The sequence below is a fragment of the Oryx dammah genome, unplaced genomic scaffold (assembly GCF_014754425.2).
Source record: "Oryx dammah isolate SB20612 unplaced genomic scaffold, SCBI_Odam_1.1 HiC_scaffold_19, whole genome shotgun sequence".
Lineage (NCBI taxonomy): Eukaryota > Metazoa > Chordata > Mammalia > Artiodactyla > Bovidae > Oryx > Oryx dammah.
Genome location: NW_024070203.1, coordinates 5,823,361 through 5,844,824, shown reverse-complemented (window position 1 = coordinate 5,844,824; position 21,464 = coordinate 5,823,361). Strand labels below are relative to the sequence as shown.

Here is a 21,464-nt window from a genome sequence, read left to right as displayed (position 1 = left end):
TATTGTAAAGTAAAATAAAGTAAAATAAAATAAAAAAAGAAATCTAACAGGATTTGGTGTCCGATTGGAGCCGATGCGCTGACACTAAAAGGGGCATATTTGGTTCCCTGAATACATTTGCTGGTTGCAGTTAGATGTATAGTATAGAGGGGAAGCAAGGGAAACTATTCAAATGCTCTCATTTTTCTTTTTGCCAAACATAATTTTTAAGATATATCAGCTTTTTTTTTTCCCCCCACTTGCCTTCTAGCTAAATAGCTCGGGCTATTTCCATGTTGAGAAAGGAGAAGTCAGTTCACCAGGTTTCCTTTCCAGCAACCTCCCCCAGTGTTCTGGCTCCTGCCTGGTGGTCCTGAGGTTGCTGCTCAGAGCAGCAAGTTCTGGGGAGCTTCCTGCAGCCAGCTCAGATCCACACGCTTCAGGGCAGGGCTCCCCTCCTCCCAGTCGGATTTGTGACTTTACACAGACACCCTAAACTTCCCTATCCGGTTCCATCTTTTGACTCAACCAGTGCTTAATTAGCACCTCCTGGGGGCAGGCTCTGTCTGCCCAGTCTCTGCTGCTGGCTCCCTTGGGCCTGAATTGGACTCTGTATCCACTGATGTATCTTCTCCGCATCTACTGTGGTCTGTGCAGTCCTTCAGTATCCCTGGCAGCCCCTCTGAGTACCTGCAGGGGTGTTGCTTGGTTTTCTTTTCTTTCTTTTCTTTTAGTTTTTATTTTATATTGAAGTATGGACAGAAGCACCTGGCGGGCTAGAGTCCAGGGAGTCGCCAAAGAGTTGGACCCAACTTAGTGACTAAATAACAACTGTGAAAGTGAAAGCCAGTCGTGTCTGACTGTTAGTGACCCCCATGGACTGTAGCCTGCTAGGCTCCTCTGTCCATGGAATTCTCCAGGCCAGAGTACTGGAGTGGGTAGCAAGTTTCCTTCTCCAGGGGATCTTCCAAACCTAGGTTTAAACCCAGGTCTCCCACACTGTCGGTGGTTTCTGTACCAGCTGAGCCACCAAGGAAGCCCAAGAATACTGGAGTGGGCAGCCTATCCCTTCTCCAGCGGATCTTCCTGACCCAGGAATCGAACCAGGGTCTCCTGCAATGCAGGCGGCTTCTTTACCAACTGACCTATCAGGGAAGCACAACACCACCACTAGTGTAATGGGTTTACAATGTTGCCGTTAGCTTCAGGGTACAGCAAAGTGATTCACTTATACGTATAGATATATCCATTCTTCTTCAGATTCTTTCCCCATATAGATTATTAGAGAATATTGAGTAGGTTTCCTTCAAGGAGTCCATAGCATTACTATGCTTCTGTGATCACATTGTGTGTGGTTCAGCCATACATTTTCTGTTTTGTTATATTAATTAATTTTAATTGGAGGCTAATTATACAATTATAGTGGTTTTGGCCATACAGGGCACTCAAAGCTGGTGCACTGGGACAACCCTGAGGGATGGGATGGGGCGGGAGGTGGGGGGGGTTCTGGATGGGGGACTCATGTACACCCGTGGCTGATTCATGTCCATGTATGGTCTGTTTTATTGTATAGACTGCACTTGGCATTAAGTAGCCTGTTTATTTTCTCCTTACTCTTCTTTTAGGTTTTTTTCTGGTGTGTGATCCAACTTGTTTTTCCTCAGATTAAGTCTTAAGTTTTTAAAATATGAAACTGCTAATCTATTTTACTGTCAGATTTTTTTCCTTATCATCATACTTGCCTGTCTTCCAAAATAGTAATGGAAAGATGGGAAATGTTTTTATGAGACCAACTAGATAATACGTGGTCAAATTTGTGGTTACCTGAGAAGTATTGTATATGAACATTTTATTGCCTAATACTTTTGTATAAGAATGACCTATTTATCTTTTTAATTTGTTTTTCTGAAGCAGAAGTGATTTGCAATATTGTATAATTTCTACTATGCAGCAGATTATTAGATTCAGATACATACATATACACTCTTTTTCATGTTCTTTTTCATTTTGGTTTTTCACAGGATGTTGCAGCTAGTTCCTATGCTGTGCTATAGGAGCAGGGCCTGGGCTATAGAGTAAGGCCTTGTTGTTTATTCATTCTATATATACTAGTTTGCATCCCCTAATCACAGACTCCCAATCCAACTCTCATCCACTCCTCTCCCTGTTGGCAACCACAAGTCTGTTTTCTGTGCCTGTGAGTCTGTTTCTGTTTCAAAGATAAGTTCATTTGTGTCATATTTTAGATTCCACATATGAGTGATGTGCGATATATCAAGTGGTATTTAAAGAATGACAGATTTCTGTTCTCATCATTCATCCAGTGATTTTAGCCATAGCACCACATTTAAAATCTACTTTAGGCTAAAATATGCAAATCTATTTAAATATCATAGACATTTACCATATCCCTTGCTGGATAAACTGCGTGTTGTACGACTATCACTGCTCTCCAGACTACCCAATGTTTTTGTGTGCATGCTTAGTCGCTCAGTTGTGTCTGACTCTTTGTGACCCTGTAGGCTGCAGTCCCACCGGGATTCTCTGTCTATGGACTTTTCCAGGCAAGGATTCTGGAGTGGGTTGCCATTTCCTTCTCCAGGGGATCTTCTTTACCCAGGAAATCTGTGTGTCCCGAGTCTCCCACATTGGTGGATGCATTTTTTCCATTGCGCCTCCTGGGAAGCTGAACCCTACCTACTATTGCAGCATTTTTATCTTTGCCCTCTTTCCCATTCTCCTCTCCTTTTTCTTTTTAATAACCTTCTCTCTACTTTTTTTACCATCCTTCCTTTCCTCTGTTTTTTTTTAGATTCATTTTTTAAGAACTTGTAAAAGGAATCTTGAAGTTTATATGGAAGAGCAAACAAGTGAGAAATACATCTATGTTTTGTTTTAAAAAAAGTAATAATAAGCAACTTGATCTCAGTGCTAAAACCTACTATGGCACAATAATTAAATTGGTATTATACAGATGAAGCCTAAGTTTCTGTCAAAATAAATCCACCACATCATAAGCCCAAGTGTGAGTAAACATGTAACAAGTAATAGATGTGACCCCCAAATTGATGAATCAATGAATTGTTTAAGTAGGACTGATAAATAACTATTTGAAAAGTAAACAGAAGTAAAAAATGTAAGAATGTATTCTAACCTTTCACCTAAACAAGAAAGCAATTCAATAAATTATAAGCATATTTGCATATATTTTGAATGCAATATTATAAGTGAAGTTAAATGATATTATCATATGACCACTCATAATTGGAATCCAAATAAAATGATCAAATAATTTGACTTACAGATATAAATAATAAAGTAAGAATTATAGTAACAATAATAATAGCACCTGTCCTTTTCTGAAACCTTATCAGAGTGCCAGAAACTCTAATAAGTGGTTTACTTGTAATATCACATTTAATCCTCTATGACTCTCACATTACAGTCTCTGTGATTTCCAGGAGAGGGACACAGATCTTAGATTTCAGGTAATTCACTAAATTCTGTCATCATTTAAACTTTAGCCTAACTTTTTATGTTTCTATAAAACACTCCTGTATGTAGTTATTTAGGTTGTTTTACTTTATTAAGACTATGACATTCAGATGAACTTTTTGATACACACACACAAACACATGTTTAAGAGAGAAATCTGCATTTAACTGTTGTAATTTAATGATTCGTAGAAATGGACTACTTATTTTATTCTTTTGTGTCATATTGGTGGACTTTTATATTGCTTTTTTATGTTCCTTATTACAAAGAAACATTTTCATGTACCCACCAGTTAAAGGATTTCTTCCTGCTGCAAGGATTACTGGATGTTGGGGATGCATATTTTAAATGTTAATGAGGTTTTATTAGCAATGATAGCAAGTATTCATGTCTTATTTCTGGTTTTAATAGAAATGCACCTGAGGATTGATTACTAAGGATTATTTCATGTTATTTGCTTGTTTTTGAAAAAAAAAAGTTACTTTTCCTTAGTTGTCTCTCTTCCTTTTTTAAAATAATATTTTTAGATATGAGCAGAAATTGGGCTTTATAAAACTTATGTGTAGAATTGTTCTCTCATACGGTTCTTATAATCAATATTTAATGTTCTTGCAAAGGCTTGCCTGCAAAATACCTTTCATTTTTATTGAATAAAGTTCTAGAGCAAGTAAAAGTTAAAACATGTCAGCGTTTTAGAGAAAATCAAGATTCAGTTAGAAAAAAAAGAGATATAAAATATGATAACTGAGCTGTAACGTTGTAGGATGCCAAATAGATTAAGACCATTATTCAAAATGAAAAAAGAGTAAAGAAATATATGACTCCTGAAGAACCAGAATCAAAAGGAAGATGATTTTACTAAGAGCAGCCAAAGCAGCAGCACTGGAAAAGGTCGTAGTAATCTTGCATGCTTCCTCAAGGAAGATGTAAGAAGCAAGGTGGCAGAGGTGGAGTCCCCTTAAAAACTTCCTTTAAAATTATGTTCCGAGACTTAGCTGGTTGTCCAGTGGTTAAGACTGTGCTTTCAATTTAGAAAGCACGGGTTACATCCCTGGTTGGGGAAGTAAGATGCCATATACTGCACAGCATGGCCAAAAAATTAAATACAATTCTATCCCATTCTTTGCTTTAATAATGTTTTCCTTATATCAGAAAAAAAAAAAGTTCTCTAAATAAATCCTGATGGGATTTTGATTAGAACAGAGTTCATTGATTAATTCATTTTTAAATATATCAACATATTGCAATGCCTGATTTAATCATGTCTTCCTTTCTTAAATAAAAATGTATAATTTCCCTTCCAAAATGTATCGCAGTTTGGTAAGCTTTATCCCATTTTATTTTACAAAATTTTACTCTTCAACATTTCTCTACTAAAATTTCTATTTGATTAGTGCTGGTTTAATGGAATGCTACTAAATTTCACATGCTGACCTGATATCCAGCAACTTTTGAACTTTCTTATTCATTCTAAGAGTTTGTAGATTCTCTGGGCTCAAATAATGATCATAAATATCTATTTTCTGCAGAACATGTCAGTTTTGACTCTGCTTTGTTATTCTCATACCTTTTCTTTACTTTCACCATAGTTTTGTCCTTCTGAGAGGGAGCTCTGGGACAGTGTTGAACAGCAGAAGTGATACCAGGCACTTACACATTTATTCTGACTGAATACTAGTAAAGTTACACCAGTCAGAGATGATCTTTACTTTAGATTTTTCTTCTTGAGGAAGAGGGAGAACTATCTTTCATAGACTAAGGAAGTAACTTTCCACTCCTAGTTTTTTTATGGTGCTTTTAGTCATGAATGGGGCTTCCCTGGTGGCTCAGAGGATAAAGCGTCTGCCTGCAATGCAGGAGACTTGGGTTCAATCCCTGGGTTGGGAAGATCCCCTGGAGAAGGAAATGGCAACTCACTCCAGTATTCTTGCCTGGAGAATCCCATGGACAGAGGAGCCTAGCAGGCTACAGTCCACAGGGTTGCAAAGAGTCGGACACGACTGAGCAACTTCACTTTAGTCATGAATAGGCATTGCTGCTGCTGCTGCTGCTGATGCTAAGTCACTTCAGTCATGTCTGACTCTGCAACCCCACATACAGCAGCCCGTCAGGTTCCACCGTCCCTGGGATTCTCCAGGCAAGAACACTGGAGTGGGTTGCCATTTCCTTCTCCAGTGCATGAAAGTGAAAGTGAAGTCTCAGTCGTGTCCAACTCTTTGCGACTCCATGGACTGCAGCCTACCAGGCTCCTCCGTCCATGGGATTTTCCAGGCAAGAGTACTGGAGTGGGTTGCCATTGCCTTCTCCATGAATAGGCACTAAGGTTTATCAAATGTATTTTCTTCATCTGTTAACTTTGATCATATCATTTATGTGATGAAATAGCGTTGGTAGATTTTCTAAATTTGGAGCATTATTGAAAAAAACTTTCTTGTCTATGATATATAAATATTTTAAAAATATGATAGCAGTTGAAGGTTGGGCCGTTCAGTCTGCACAGTTCACCATGTGTTATCAGTATCAACCCCTGCAAGGTTCTTGTCCTTTTTAATTCATTTTTATTTATAAGTTTGACAAGCTTACAATTTTCTTTACATGAGATGCCTTATCCTAAGATCAAATTATAGTAGTTTCATAAAATTGGATAATATTGGATTTTTTTCTATATTATGGAACAATGTATGTAAGGATTGTCTGTGAGTTGAAATTTTAGAAAAATAATTTTTGCAAAATGCTTCTGGATGAGATACCTATTTTTGTTCTTTGGTCAATTTTGGTAACTTGTGTATTCCTAAATATTAAGAAATTTCTAGAAACATATTGTTTCACTTATGTTTTCAAATATAGTGAATATTTTAATAACATATATTTTAAAATAAAAAGTTTATATAGAGACACATATCTGTTTTACCTTTTTATATTATATGAGCTATTATGTTATTTTTGTTCAATTTTGTCAGATATATTTTGGGTTCTACTTCAAAATACAGGAAATTATTTTTATTGACCATATCAATTGTGTTTTTTTTGTTGTTGTTGTTCTCAGGTTCTATTTCATTTAATTACTTTTTCCCTCAGTCGTTTCTCTTCCTTACATGTCTTGTATTCTTTTATAGCTTATTCTACTGAATGCTCAGATTATTTATTTTCAGTTTTTTATGTTTTCTCTTAAATGAGCTTTTGGCTAAACCTTTTCCTGGGGTTACTGTACTAGCTGCTTCCTATGTAGTATGAACTTTTCACAGGAGTATACACATATTGAGCACTGTTTTACAGAGTCTACACCAGTTCATACACAATAGCTCTACATATAGAAATGCATGGATTTTACCTGGAATTATGGATTGTGTAGACAATTTGCCACCTAATGAACAAAAATAACATTATTTCACTTTAATGCAATTTCTAAGCCTTCTTAGAAAAAGCTATTTTGAACATAATTATATACTTACTTGACTTATGTTTTCTTGATTGTTTTAATGAACCATTTCCCTTAAAGACTATTGTTAACAAGTCCATGAAAGGATCCCAATCAGTAGTCATTTAAAAATATTTTATTTTTTCTTGTCCAACTTCTCTTAGATACTTCACTACTAGCTACAACCACTAATCCTACTTGAAGTGAAGTGAAGTGAAGTGAAGTGAAGTGAAGTCGCTCAGTCGGGTCCAAGTCTTTGCGACCCCATGGACTGTAGCCCACCAGGCTCCTCAGTCCATGGAATTTTCCAGGCAAGAGTACTGGAGCGGGTTACCATTTCCTTCTCCAGGGGATCTTCCCAACCCAGGGATCGAACCCAGGTCTCCCACACTGCAGGCAAACGCTTTACTGTCTGAGCCACCAGGGATCTCCAAAAGAGATATCAATAGAAAATTATCTATAGAAAAAAGTTATAGTTTATTTATGAAGCAAATATACAGTACTGTGAGTCATAAATACATAAATCAGCCACTGATGGAGAGATCAACTTGATGAAATCTGATTAAGGAGCAATAATACATTCGTAATGCACTGGTTTATAATCCATGGTTCCCAACATAAATTGCTTTTCTAGGTTTCTCATGGACATTCTGACTACACATGGTCATATTTTCCAATGCTGGATGAATAACATTCTCTCTAATAGTCTATATTCTATGAAACTCTTGGCTTTCTTTAAAATAAAAGTGCTTTTTTACAGGTTATTTTTAGCTCCTTAATTGTATGTTTCTAGAAGCATAAATTATTTGTTTTAGTATCTTCACATCACTGATGTCGAAATAATCAATATGTTGGCCCATCTTTTAAGTTTTATGAATTAGAATAAATAACATTATAATACTGATTTAGCTACACTTTGGGAAGTTGCAACTTAAAAGATTTTCAGGGTAAAAGTTGTGCATAATCTTTCCCTTTAAAATAATAGTGTAATAAAACTTTTTGTTGAAAAAATCTGCAGTTCTTTAAAAATCATTAAACTTAAAAATGTATACTATGCACATGTATGATAAAAATCATGGCTGTTACATTTTGTATGTCAAAGGTTATTTTCTAGGTTTTGACAATAAAGGAACTGAAATTGTAAAGTGTTAGTAGATACAACAGTTCCACTGTGAAGCTTGGGTTATGTTTTGAGGGAGGGGTGTTCTTCTACCCTTCTGAGGTCTTTTGGTTAATCTAATAATCAGATTGACATAGATGGATTAAAGGGAGAAAAACAAATTTAATTTATATAAATGTGGAGGCCCTATACATAAGGGGGCTAAGAAGTGATTGCATCAGGATGTTGATATACCTTTTAGACGAAGAATCAAGTAGTTGTGAATATTTGATGAAACTAAGAGGTCTTCCTTGGGGTAGCAGATAAATGAAGACGTAACACAGTTTGTTCAGACAGCTTTCGGGACCTTGAATCCCCTCTCTCTGTCAATAAGGATGCCCTCCGTCCACTGCCAAAGGTAGGGCACCTTCCCATGGGAGCTTTGTTTCCTGCTCTCATGGGGACAAAGGAGGGCCAGAGTGTTCTTTTTGTTCCAGCTGGCTCTCCCTTAATCTTAATTCAAAATAATCAATATGCCACTTTGGCACATTTGGGGGCAGCCTGTCCTGAGCTGCAGCACATGTAACCTTGGACAAGAGTATCTGTATTAAAATACCATGCTTGGTATATTTCAGAATCTCTGGCTCACACTAAAACTCCTTTTTCTAGAGATAAAGCTGAATTTATCCTATAATACAGACAAAGCCTGTTTTATTGCACTTTTAAAATAATGTGTTTTTTACATGTTGAAATCTTCACAACCCCGCATTTAGCAAGTCTGTCAGCACCGGTTATCCAATAGCATCGTCTCACTTTGCATCTTTGTTGCATATTGGTAATTCTCATATTTCCAACATTTTTATTACTGGTTATGGTGACATGGACATCACCAGATGGTCAACAATGAAATCAGATTGATTATATTCTTTGCAGCCAAAGATGGAGAAGCACTATACAGTCAACAAAAACAAGACCGGGAGCTGACTGTGGCTCAGATCATGAACTCCTTATTGCCAAATTCAGACTTAAATTGAAGAAAGTAGGGAAGACCACTAGACCACTCAGGTATGACCTATATCAAATCCCTTATGATTATACAGTGGAAGTGAGAAATAGATTTAAGGTCTATATCTGATAGATAGAGTGCCTGATGAACTATGGAATGAGGTTTGTGACACTGTACAGGAGACAGGGATGAAGACCATCCCCATGGAAAAGAAATGCAAAAAAGCAAAATGGCTGTCTGGGGAGGCCTTACAAATAGCTGTGAAAAGAAGAGAAGCAAAAAACAAAGGAGAAAAAGAAAGATATAAGCATCTGAATGCAGAATTCCAAAGAATAGCAAGAAGAGATAAGAAAGCCTTCTTCAGTGATCAATGCAAAGAAATAGAGGAAAACAACAGAATGGGAAAGACTAGAGATCTCTTCAAGAAAATTAGAGATACCAAGGGAATATTTCATGCAAAGATGGGCTCGATAAAGGACAGAAATGGTATGGACCTAACAGAAGCAGAAGATATTAAGAAGAGGTGGCAAGAATATACAGAAGAACTGTACAAAAAAGATCTTCACGACTCAGATAATCACGATGGTGTGATCACTCATCTAGAGCCAGACATCCTGGAACGTGAAGTCAAGTGGGCCTTAGAAAGCATCATTACGAAGAAAGCTAGTGGAGTTGATGGCATTCCAGTTGAGCTATTTCAAATCCTGAAAGATGATGCTATGAAAGTGCTGCACTCAGTATGCCAGCAAATTTGGAAAACTCAGCAGTGGGCACAGGACTGGAAAAGGTCAGTGTTCATTCCAATCCCAAAGAAAGGCAATGCCAAAGAATGCTCAAACTACCTCACAATTGCACTCATCTCACATGCTAGTAAAGTAATGCTCAAAATTCTCCAAGCCAGGCTTCAGCAATACGTGAACCGTGAACTTCCTGATGTTCAAGCTGGTTTTAGAAAAGGCAGAGGAACCAGAGATCAAATTGCCAACATCTGCTGGATCATGGAAAAAGCAAGAGAGTTCCAGAAAAACATCTATTTCTGCTTTATTGACTATGCCAAAGCCTTTGACTGTGTGGATCACAATAAACTGTGGAAAATTCTGAGAAAGAGGGGAATACCAGACCACCTGACCTGCCTCTTGAGAAATCTGTATGCAGGTCAGGAAGCAACAGTTAGAACTGGACATGGAACAACAGACTGGTTCCAAATAGGAAAAGGAGTATGTCAAGGCTGTATACTGTCACCCTGCTTATTTAACTTATATGCAGATTACATCATGAGAAATGCTGGACTAGAAGAAACACAAGCTGGAATCAACATTGCCAGGAGAAATGTCAATAACCTCAGATATGCAGATGACACCACCCTTATGGCAGAAAGTGAAGAGGAACTAAAAAGCCTCTTGATGAAAGTGAAAGAGGAGAGTGAAAAAGTTGGCTTAAAGCTCAACATTCAGAAAACTAAGATCATGGCATCTGGTCCCATCACTTCATGGGAAATAGATAGGGAAACAGTGGAAACAGTGTCAGACTTTATTTTGGGGGGCTCCAAAATCATTACAGATGGTGATTGCAGCCATGAAATTAAAAGACGCTTACTCCTTGGAAGAAAAGTTGTGACCAATCTAGATAGCATATTCAAAATCAGAGACATTACTTTGCTGACTAAGGTCCGTCTAGTCAAGGCTATGGTTTTTCCTGTGGTCATGTATGGATGTGAGAGTTGGACTGTGCAGAAGGCTGAGCACCAAAGAATTGATGGTTTTGAACTGTGGTGTTGGAGAAGACTCTTGAGAGTCCCTTGGACTTCAAGGAGATCCAACCAGTCCATTCTGAAAGAGATCAACCCTGGGATTTCTTTGGAAGGAATGATGCTAAAGCTGAAACCAAGAGTGGCCAAGAGTGAGGCCTCCTGTGCCAAACAGTTAGCCAAGTTTTGAATGTAAAGAAAAAGTCTTAAAGGAAATTAAAAGTGCAACCCTAGTGGACACACAAAGGATAAGAAAGCAAATTACCTTATTGCCTATATGGAGAAAGGTTTAGTGGTCTGGATAGAAGATCAAATCAGCTACAACATTCCCTTAAGCCTAATCCAGAGCAAACTCTTTTTAATTCTATGAAGTCTAAGAGAGCTGAGGAAATTGCAAAAGAAAAGTCTGAAGCTAGCAGAGGTCAGTTCCTGAGGCTGAAGGAAGGAAGCCATCTCCATAACACAGAAGTGTAAGGTGAAACAGCAAGTCACCCAGGAGATCTAGCTAAGATCATAAATGGAGGTGGCGACCCTAAACAACAGATTTTCCATTTAGATGAAACAGTCTCATATTGGAAGATGACAGCATCTAAGACTTTCATAGCAGGAGAAGAGAAGGCACTGCCTAGCTTCAAAGCTTCAAAGAACAGGCTGACTCTCTTGTCAGGGGCTAATGCAGCTGGTATTTTAAGTTGAAGCCAGTGTTCACTCACCAATTCTGAGAATCCTGGGGCCCTTGAGAACGATGCTGAGTCTACTCTGCCTGAACTCTGTTAATGTAACAAGTCTTCCTGACAACACACTGTTTACAGCGTGGATTACTGAATATTTTAAGGCCACTGCTGCGACCTACTGCCCAGGAAAAAGATTCCTTTCAAAATGTTGCTGCTTATTGACAATGTACCTGGTCCCCAAGGAGCTCCAATGGAGATGGACAAGAGGAATGTTTTCATGCTTGGAAACACAACATCTATTCTATAGCCCATGGATAAAGGAGTTATTTTGACTTTCAGATTATATTAAATAATGCATGTTTAAGGCTATAGCTACCTTAGACAGTGACTCCTCTAATATATTTGGGTAAAATCAATTGAAAACATTCTGGAAAGTATTCACCATTCTAGGTGCCATTAAAAAAAATTGTGATTCACAGGAAGAGGTCCAAATATCAACATTAACAGGGACTTTAGATTGATTTCAGTCCTCATGGATGACTCCCCTCATGGATGAGGGGTCCAAAGCTTTGTGGAGGAAGTCACTCAAGGTGTCATGGAAATGGAAAAAAAACTAGAGTTAGAAGTAGAGCCTGAGGTGTTGACTGAATTGCTGCAATTTCATGGTAAAACTTTAACATTTGAGCATTTGCTTCTTATGGATGAGCACAGAAAATGATTCCTAGTGAAGATGCTGTAAAGATTGCTGAAATGACAGCAAAGAATTTAGAATATTGCGTCAATTTAGCTGATAAAGCATTGCCAGAGTTTGAGAGGACTGACTTCAAGGAACTTCTCCTGTATGTAAAATGCTGTCAAACAGCATTACTTACTACAGAGAAATCATTCCTGAAACGAGAAGATGCTGCAAACTTCATCATTGTCTCAGTTTAAGGAATTGTTGCAGCTACCCCACCCTTCAGCAGCCAACCACCCTGATTGGTCAGCAGTCGTCAACCTCAGGGCAAGACCCTGCACCAGCAACCAGATTGCAACTTGGTGAAGGCTCAGATGATGGTTAGCTTTTTTTTTTTTTTTTTACTTTACAATAATGTATTGGTTTTGCCATACATCAACATGCAATAAAATACTTTAACATTCGCATGCACGTCGTCTTTCAGACATAATGCACACTTAATAGACTACAGCATAATGTATGTGTAAGTTTTATATGAACTGGGAAACCAAAAATTCACTGTGATTCACATTATTGCAATATCCACCTTATTGCAGTAGTGGGGAGCCACGCCCACAGTATCCCTAAGGTGTGCTTTTTCCCTTCGGCATGTCGCTGAAGATCCTAGTGTCGCCATGGGCCGCCGCCCCACCTGATGTTACCGTTATTGTAAGAACAAGTTGTACCCAAAGTCCCGCTTCTGCCGAGGTGTCCCTAAGGCTGAAATCTGCATCTTCGACTTGGGACATAAGAAGGCCAAAGTGCATGAGTTGCCACTCTGTGGGCCACGGCGTCAGATGCGCATGAGCAGCTCTCTGAAGCCCTGGAGGCCGCCCGTATCTGTGCCAACAGTACATGGCGAAAAGTGGTGGTAAAGACGGTTTTCACATCCGAATGTGGCTCCACCCCTTCCACGTTATCCGCATCAACAGGATATTGTTTGTGCTGCAGCTGACAGACTCCAGACAGATATGCGCAGCGCCTTTGGAAAGCCCCAGGGCACAGTGGCCAGGGTCCACAGGGGCCAAGTGATAACGCCCGACTGCACCAGGCTGCAGAACGAAGAGCATGTGATCCAAGCCCTCCGCCAGGTCGAGTTCAAGTTCCCGGGGCGCCAGAAGATCACATCTTCTGGGGATTTACTCAGTTTAATGCGGATGAATTTGAAAACATGGTGGCAGAAAAGCTGTTCATCCTGGTTGGCTTTGGGGTCAGATACATCCTTAATCGTGGTCCCCTGGACTGGTGGTGGGCCCTGCACGCAGGAGAGCATCAGCCCTGTCCCCTCCTTAATCATGCTCACCAATAAATGCTGTTTCCTGTCAAAAAAAAAAAAAAAATGTGTATGTGTAGAGAAGAATGAGTAAAAATTTACCAAATAGACAAGAAAAGACAGACATTCCAAAAAGGCTTTCTTTATTGTCATATTTGCTTTATTGTGGTGGTCAAGAACTGAGCCTGCACTGAGTCTCTAAAGTATGCCTGTATTTCAGTTTATTTCTTAGTGACTGTGTGTAAATCTCCTTTAGGTTAGAGAAGATGAAGAAGAAAGATGTGTATTCATTATCAAAACTTAAAAAGCATTTATTCAAATAAAATATCTACAAAGCACAAATGTCAATTTTTTGTTCCTATTCTGATTGCAAGCCTTTGTTTATAAAACAAACTCACTTGATATATGGCATAATTAAACTTATAAAAGACATTTCAATCTACATTAAGTACTCTAACATGGAGGTTCATAATACATTTGAAATATATTGATATGAATTTTGATCTAGTGTAATCTCAGTTTATTGTTCTTGAAAGTATTAAATATTCAAGATTAAGTTCTAAATTTTATGAAAACAAATAACACATAACAGTATTTTTTTCTTGCCGTGTTTAGGAAATGAAGTTCTGATAATAATGTTTGAAATAGATTTTATTAAAAAAATTTAAAAGTACAGCTATCCATCAGGTAAGAAGTAATTTCTAAACTCTATGTATTCTAAGTCTGGTTGGGGGAAGCTGAGAATTCACCCTTGAGAAAAATGCCTTAAATTTTTAATGACTTCCTATTGAAATTAACTGAAGCTCACTCATTAAAAATATGGCATGGCATTTCTTTGTGCATTCAGTATTTTGAATTACTCTGGCTGTCTTTATTGTGAACAGACAACTACTGTCTTTATCATCCTAATAGAATGAGAAAAAGAAATCTGCATATTTTGTTTTCTGCTGTTTTATACACAAACCTCAGTAATTGGATTCTGAGACTTCATTCTCGTTTTTATCCCAGGGCTCTTATTGATTCTTTGGCTAGTAAGACAGGCACTCTGGAAGGAATACATTAGGGGAACAGCAACACTCACTGTCTGATAAGTGGTTGCCAGAATCACTGATACTGTAACTTTGGTGTTGCATGTCTCTGTCCAGGTTCTAAGGTTGGGAGTGGGTAGACCCTCCTCTAATCACTCTTTGCATTTCTGCCTCTCATTAGCATCTGCAATCTAGAATGTGTGCCAGGAAAAACGACAACAACAAAAAAAAAACTAAAATTTTGATAGAACAATTGGCAAACTTTACATGTATATTTTTTTCACTTGATTCATAACTGCTAATACCACACCTACAAGCAATCTAGATGAAATAAGCAATTTTTTCTCTGTGAGAGAACCTGTTACTCAGATGGGCTGTTGGTAATTGACAAGGAAGACTCATGTTTTGCTCTTCCTCTTACTCAGACTTGCCCTCCTTGTTTTTCAAAAAAGAATTTTGTTTTGGTCATTCTTCACCTTAGTTTCTCAGAATTAGTGAGCATGTTTTTGAAGATTATTCTAATGAAAATTCAGAAGACATTGGTTTATTTCTATGATACCGAACACATCAAGTTTATGTAAATAGCTCAGAATTTTTAAAAATATGCAAAGAAATTTCTCCTCTATAAAATAAAAAAATAAATTCAAGTTTGCAAAATGCCATAATAACCTTGTGTAGACTATAATTCAAATAGTTTAAATTAGGGTTGAAGATGTTGAAAGAAACGTATATAATATGAAAGTATTAATTTTACCATAAGAGTGAGGCAATGAAGTTGATAGGCTGAATTCTAAGAATCAAGTCACATAGACTGCCAAGCAGCTTTTTAAAAAAGACCCTCAAAGGGAGCAGCTATTAATTCATCTCTGGTTGGTGAATATATGATATATATGAATATAATATGAGTATTTAATTAAAATTGTTTTGAATGATAAATAATCCTATCTTCATAAAATTATAGAACATCTTTAGAAAAGTAGTAAAATTTATTCACACCATTTTGAAACTATAATGTAACGTTATCCTTTGGGTCTCATTTTATTATAACTAGAAAAGTACTTACCAGTTATCACCAGACCTGTTATTAGTTGCTAATAACAGAAAACTGAGTTCAGAGAAGTTGACATGAGATGTGAGCCTACTGCTGGCGCCTGCATGCTGTGATCCCTGAGGATGGGTGTGGGGTGAGGGCCTGGCGAGGAGCTGGGTCTTTCCTGGAGGCAGAGAGGCCCAGCTTCATATCCTTGACTCATTGCTTTTACACTGGGGACTTCATTCAGCAAACATTTTTGCATGACTTCCTTATTAGGCACTGCAAAGCCCCTGTTGGAGGTCATCTTACCATTGCTATGCATTTAGAGAGATGATCCTTGTGGTGCGGCTGGAACAGCACATTTCTTTCTCTTAGTCTCTTGGTCCATGGATGCTGAGTGAAAGCTCTTTTACATTGATCAAGTGAAGAACACAGCCATGAGCAGATTGTAATGAGTTATCTTAAATATTTAATTTATACTTTTGCTATGTAAATGTTTACTTTAATTATCGAACTGTTTCAGTTTCCACATGTCAGATTTTGGTGACTTCAAAAGCAGAATAAGCAGAGTGTGGGAAATGTTTTTCCTTAAGGGATTGAAATGTGAGCAGTCATAAAAATCATATAACCAAGGTCTGTGTATGATTTGATTGAATTCACCATTTATTGAACATCTATAACATGCTAAGACCACGCTGAGTTTTGATGGATATATAAGTAAGACATGTGACTATGCTCATATGTAGATTACATTCGAAACATTTATTTAAATCATTGGAATTAATGATTTAAATAAATGATTCATTTAAAAAGATTTAACTCAAAAATGGTCTGTATAAAGGTCCATATAATCAAAACTGTGGTTTTTCCAGTGGTCATGTATGGATGTGAGAGTTGGACCATAAAGAAGGCTGACTGCTGAAGAATTGATACTTTTGAACTGTGGTGTTGGAGGAGACTCCTGAGAGTCCCTTGGACTGCAAGGAGATCCAACCAGTTCATCCATCCTAAAGTAAATCAACCCTGAATATGCCTTGGAAGGACAATGGTGAAGCTGAAGCTCCAATACTTTGGCCACCTGATGCAAAGAGCCATCTCATTGGAAAAGATCCTGATGCTGGGGAAAATAGGAGGCAGGAGGAGAAAGGGATGACAGAGGATGAGATGGTTGGATGGCATCACTGATTCAACGGACAAGAGTTTGAGCAAGCTTCAGGAGATGGTGAAGGACAGGGAATCTTGGCGTGCTGCAGCCCATGAGGTTGCAAAGAGTCAGACATAACTGAGCGACTGAACAACAACTCAAAAAATAAAGAGATTTGTCATACATTTAAAGAGATTTAAATACAGCAGCTATTGTATTTTAATGGCTCAAGTGATAATAGCTATGTGCATCTATTCATCCAGAAAGTATTGAGCACCTACACTGAGTCCAAGTTATGAGAATACAGCAGTGAATAAAACAAAGCACAGGGACCTTACATTCTAAAAAGGAGAGACAGATAAGGAGCAAGTAAACAGATTACTCATATCATGTAGTTTCCAGTGCCATGAAGAGAAATTTAATAGCAAGAGGAGATGGAGATGGTGCGCTCTTGGTGTGCTTGGCTCGATAACATATGTAGGGAAGGGGTCTCCAAGCCTCTCAGCCATCTGACTGGCAGGCAAAGGGAAGGCTGAAGCACAGAAAAAAGTAAATGGAACTTGAAAGAGAAGAGGTTGTTTCGCAGGCACTGTGGATCAGATTGCCTGGGATCCTGAGTGCTTGGGAATGGAGTGTGGCCCTTCCGAGGGCCTGGAAAGTCTCTAACAGCTCTGCTTTTGCTTGCTTCTAAGTGGAGGGTTCCTGTGAAGAGAGCTCTACCAAGAAATGGAAAATGTTCCACTTTGCTTTGTGGGAGAAATTAGAGTAGTGAAAGCCCACTGAGGTGGATCAGTTAGAAGGTTGTAGTGGCTCCCCAGCAGTTGAGTAGTAACACCATCATGGAGAGAGCTGAGTCTCGCAGCTGGATGTGTTCACAAGGGCACTGGAAGTGCTTCTAAGGTTTTGAACCTGAACACAGGAAGGGGTTGTGTAACCATCAAGGGACTTGTGGAAAGTGGACCCTGGAGCAGGTTTCTGGAAATGTGACAGATAATTTTCAATGCAGACTTTTGAGGTAATGATATGGCTCTTAACTTGAGGTACCCAGGAATCCCATGCAATTATGGGCTGGATTTTGTGAGAAAGTGTGGAATTCAGGATGCAAATTTGGAATTGAAGATGCTCAGCATAACAAGAAATAGCTGGGACATGTGATTAAAAAAAAAAAGAACAAAAGTGCCAGTAATGAATTACCATACAAGTAATCAATTCTGAGAGAAGCTCTTCTGTCAGTTACTCTAATGGGAAAAGTCAAGACATTTAAAATATTAGAATAAAACTAAGGCAGCTCAGGATAGTGTAGCAAAGATAGCCCTATGCTGCTGCTGCTGCTGCTGCTGCTAAGTCTCTTCAGTTGTGTCCAACTCTGTGCAGCCCACCAGGCTCCCCCGTCCCTGGGATTCTCCAGGCAAGAACACGGGAGTGGGTTGCCATTTCCTTCTCCAGTACATGAAACTGAAAAGTGAAAGTGAAGTCGCCCAGTTGTGTCCGACTCTATGCGACCCCATGGACTGTAGCTCACCAGGCTCCTCCATCCATGGGATTTTCCAGGCAAGAGTACTGGAGTGGGGTGTCATTGCCTTCTCCGAAGATAACCCTATATTAGTTAGTAATTGTAATTACAGGTAAGACATAAGTAGCTATTTGTAGCTTATTAAAATTTGCATAAATTGTCTAATTCTTTCCACAATAGCAAGCTGTGGGTTCAATATGACTTCTCATTTAACTGAGAAGGAAATTGAGGTTTGAAGAAACGGACCAATTTTCCCAAAGTTTTCCAGTTCATATGTGGTGGAGTTAGGACTTGTCCTCACACAATTGATGTCATCCTAAACACTGCCAACTTCCTGAAGTAGAACATAACAGCTAAACCAATACCAACCTGTCCAGTTCACAAACCTTAATAGAAGCCAATATTAGTGCATAGTGAGGTAGCTTGTTTCATTCACTCAATAAGCATTTGTTGAATATCCATGCATTGGGCAGTGTACTAACTCTAGAGGTTTGAAAGCGTGTACGATAGAAATTAATCCTTTCCTGGTCTGCTTGGTGTTCAGTGAAATGTTCCGAGGAGTAAACAGGCAGTTATAAGGACTGTGTAGTTAGTTCTTTCCTGCAAAGTCCATAGTGCTTGTGAGAACTCATGAGTAACCTGGAGCCCTGATTCGGAGGGTCAGGGAAGATTTCTCATGGAAGGCAATATTGTTATAGAGCCAAAGAGTGTGGGTCCACTCTCCTGTGCACAATAAAGCCAGTCTACTGACACTGGGTTGTAGTGAAGAAATTGTGGCATTTATGGCAGGCACCCAGCAAGGAGGACAGACAGCTTGTGCTCCAAACACCTGGATTCCCAGGTGGGCTTCCAGGAAGCATTGTAAAGGCCACGTGAGGGCAGGGGTTGCAGGATATGTATGGTCTGCTCATGCCTAGCTCATGGTTGGTTGATGGTGTGGTTAACAGAGTGGGGTCACAGGGGTTAACATCATCAGTCCACAGGCTCTAACAAGTATGGGGGCTACATGCTCATGGTCAAAAAATTAAGTTCTTCTGTTTGGTGGGGGTCTTTGCATTTGTAAAACTACTCATAAGTGTGCACCAGACACTTTTATCTGTTTACTTGATAGAGGAGCTAAAGCAGGAGTTATGGGGGAGGGGTCTGTCCTGGGAAGGCTCTGTGGGGTCCTGCTGGGTTAGACAGTCTCTAACCAGTGTCTTGGACAGCTGCGACCAGAAGTGTGATGTGACGAGTTGGGTTTATTAAAGAAGCAGCCAGACATAAAGATGGGAAGTCTATAAGAGGGCTTAGGAACCTAAAGGGTTGGATGGTGAGCTGTCCACATGTGAACTCAAAGAGATAAGAAGGGAAGACAAAGCGGTGCTTGACACCTAAACTTCAGGTAAATTTGTAAAACTGTATGTCATGAATTCTCTCTAAAGAGAACTGAATGGTGTCTAATACATTTCAGGTTTCTTTTCTTTTTTGTTTGTAAAGCATATTGTTAAATTTTCACTTTTCTGGAAAATGACCTTGTATGAAATAAGGTATTTCTGAATAAGTGAGGTGTCCCTGTGATACCTTGTATTGTCATCTGCTAAGTCATAGGTCGTAAAAAAGGAACAGAAGAAGGGTAGGGAACAGGATGAGAATTGGATTCAGAATTCTAATGGTCTGTCTCTGTGTATTTTAATGCCTTTTTTTGGCAGACCAATGTTGAATCTTCTGCTTTATCACATTTCCGTTTTCTTGCTGGGTGGGGAGGCTGTAAAATCACTGAAGTTTTGATTAAACTTCCTTGGTGTCAGTATTCTCAGGATTTCTTCCTGGAATAGGTGAATTTAGCTGTAACAACCTCAGATGGAATTAATTTCCCCCAATTTTGCTTTTGTAGTTATTTTGTAGCGGGTTTTCGGGTGCTTTTAATTACAGGAAAAGGCTTATGGAGACAGGATATACAGGGGAATGTAGCCTTTTTATGTTGATTGCTATTTTCTTTTCCAATGATTATTCTGTTCAGAAAAAGGTCATGCTTCCAGGACACATTTGTTTCTCAGAAATGTTTCTGAAAATGTGAAATATAATAGGCATCCTGGGAATGTATCCCAATTGGCTCCCCAAATATGTTGTTTTGAATCATTTTTCACCCACGTGAAAGTTACGACAGCAACATTTTATCAACAAGTGTATTTATCATAGCAGTAAACACATTTCTAGCAGAAACCTGTTCAGGATTTAACAAATATATTCCGGCCCCTAAGCAAAATCCTGCTCTATAAATATGCCCTCATCTTGTAAGGTTTTGGGAAGAGGAGTTCTGGAAAGGAGCATAATTTTTTTTTTTTTTTTTTTTGTAGGCAAGAGACATTTCAGTTTTTTGAGAGTAATTGGGTAGGTGACAGGGAGGTCTAGGGGGTGGGAAGGAAAGGCTCCTGACTAACACGGCCTTGCCTGTAAAGACGGAATAAGAACCTTTCTTATGAGGATTAAATGAGATAAATCCCACAAACCCTTATCCATGCCTCTCACAAGCTAATTGCTCAGGGGGAAGAAAAAAAATGTTTTTTTTTTTTTTTTTTGCCTTCCTTCATCCATTTAAGCTCCAGCCTGCATTTTCTAGTGGCTCCTGACGTGGGATGGGAGAGCGGGTTGAAGGAAGAGCAATAGGAGCCGAAAAGAGTGAGGACCATGGGGCGTTCGTGCCTCTCTGCGTGTGTGTGCCCTGAGGGGACACTACCCCGTTCCCGGAGCACAGAGTGAGGCCGACCCTGCACCTCACAGGCCGTTAACGGGCCCTGCCGCCGCAGGCCCCTGGAGAGGGCCACGGGCGTGCTGGCCGACAGCGCCTGCTTTGAGGAAGCAGCAGTGAGTAAGGCCGGGCCTGCGGTCCTCTCCGCACGTGTCCTCCGGGTGGCGGCAGGAAGCCCCTGAACCTCATCCTCATCCTCGGCCCGAGATTAAACGATTTACTGTGTATAAAGTACTCAGAAGAGGTGCTGCCATGAAGTGGGAACCATTTCAAATAAAATAACAGTCACTGATCAAGGCTTCTCCCTGATGTCATCCATGATGGCAAAGATAGCAAGGCTCCTTCTGCGCATCTCCTTGCTTTTTATCCACCTGGTCACGGATTTCTCTCCTTGAGACACCGCTAATTATGACCTAAACTTGGGGAGCCTCCTCTTCTGTTAACCTTAGTTCATTTTGAACTAAGGCACCCTGGCTGCCAAAATAATTTTTTTCTTCTTTCTTTTCCTTAAAAGAAACATTTAGCTGATTTATTATGAAAACATTTTATTCATATCGCACTTATTTAATAATAGATTTAGTTTAGTTCTTTTTCTTAGTGGTGTGATAA

At 39.1% G+C, this 21,464-nt stretch overlaps 1 protein-coding gene and 1 pseudogene across 1 annotated transcript in view; both read left to right on the top strand.

Moving 5' to 3' along the window:
* The window catches only part of ADGRB3 (adhesion G protein-coupled receptor B3), an 880,035-nt gene that overhangs the window by 158,574 nt on the left and 699,997 nt on the right, over positions 1–21,464 (top strand). The gene's annotated exons all lie outside the window — the stretch shown is intronic.
* On the top strand, positions 12,769–14,671 carry LOC120878679 (annotated as a pseudogene).